Source organism: Limulus polyphemus, unplaced genomic scaffold (assembly GCF_000517525.1).
Source record: "Limulus polyphemus unplaced genomic scaffold, Limulus_polyphemus-2.1.2 Scaffold278, whole genome shotgun sequence".
In the NCBI taxonomy this organism is placed as follows: domain Eukaryota; kingdom Metazoa; phylum Arthropoda; class Merostomata; order Xiphosura; family Limulidae; genus Limulus; species Limulus polyphemus.
In genome coordinates this window covers 759,453-760,986 of record NW_013665888.1, presented here as the reverse complement: position 1 = coordinate 760,986, position 1,534 = coordinate 759,453, and positions in this window count along the sequence as shown.

Sequence of the window (1,534 nt, the reverse complement as noted above, 5' to 3'; positions counted from 1 at the left end):
TTCTCCCAAAAAATAAGGGTGCGTCTTATTTTCCTGTACTTACTAAGCTGGAATACATAATACGGTGCTATTGAACGTAATTAGTTGTACAAGTTTTAAACTATGTGATGATTTTTTATAGATAGGTTATGTGTGCAAATATTAGGATAAATGTAAAATTCGCAGTGTATTTTTGGCTTATTTAACACGCAAATGATAAAATATACTTACACGTAAGTAATTTATTGTTTGTTTGTGTTTTTTAAATTAATTTCAACCCAAAGAAATAAGGACGTTTCGTTGAACGGTTAAGCTTGAACGCCGAAATCTGGCGAAGTATTGAAAAAACGGTAAGCCTAATATCTGTACTAAAAATTACGTAAGATAACATTTTTTGTTTTTTCACTCCTCATAATTTTCCGATTACGAATTTGAACTCAGATGAGTGTAAGAATAATATTTCGGATCCTTCTTATTTTTTTCTCCAACAAGTCACTGTCCAGGAGGTCTTTCGTATAATACAAAAACACCACAGCCGGACTGGACAAACAGAAATTACAATTCAGGGGCAAAAGAAGAAAGGTCCACCTTTCGAAAGCGCTCGGGTTATAGGGTTTTTATTAATTTCTATATCGATGTACATGCGGGTGGGTAGGTGGGGAGTGAGTCTGGTGCAATCACACACCCCTCCTCTAAATAGCATTCACTTTTGTATATAACATATATAAAAAGCGTAAAAACAGTCCCAAACACCATCAAAGTGCACCATTTTCACTGACAATTAGAAGAGTCACAAGATCAGATATATTATTTATAGTCTGTGTCCGCTTATAAATGGTGAGCAATTGGACCCATTGTCACCAAACCTGGCACATACCCTTAGGACCCTCGGAGAATTACAAGGGGGCGGTGTTTAGACCTGATCTCCTCAGCTCCTACGTTACCCAGAGGTCCTTATTGTCTACCCCCTGTGTTTAATGGGCACGTCACCTAAACAACAAGTTTAGAATATATAAAAACGGCCTCAGATGTCACCAAAGTTCCCCATTTTCAGTCAAACCACAAACCTATTCTTCCGAAAAGGCGTGCACGCGGACCCCTCGGTATGGTTTCCAAAAATAGCACCAACCCATCATTCTTTACGGTTTTCTGCGTAGTCAGTATAAAAATACGCGTTACTAAAATATGACGAATTGGCCTTACTCTCTTCTCAAGTCGGTTGCAAGTATTATTTAGAGTTACTAAAATATGACGAATTGGCCTTACTCTCTTCTCAGGTCGGTTGAAAGTGTTATTTAGAGTTACTAAAATAAGACGAATTGGACTTACTCTCTTCTCAGGTCGGTTGCAAGTGTTATTTAGAGTTACTAAAATAAGACGAATTGGACTTACTCTCTTCTCAGGTCGGTTGCAAGTGTTATTTAGAGTTACTAAAATAAGACGAATTGGACTTACTCTCTTCTCAAGTCGGTTGAAAGTGTTATTTAGAGTTACTAAAATAAGACGAATTGGACTTACTCTCGTCTCAAGTCGGTTGAAAGTGTTATTTAGAGTT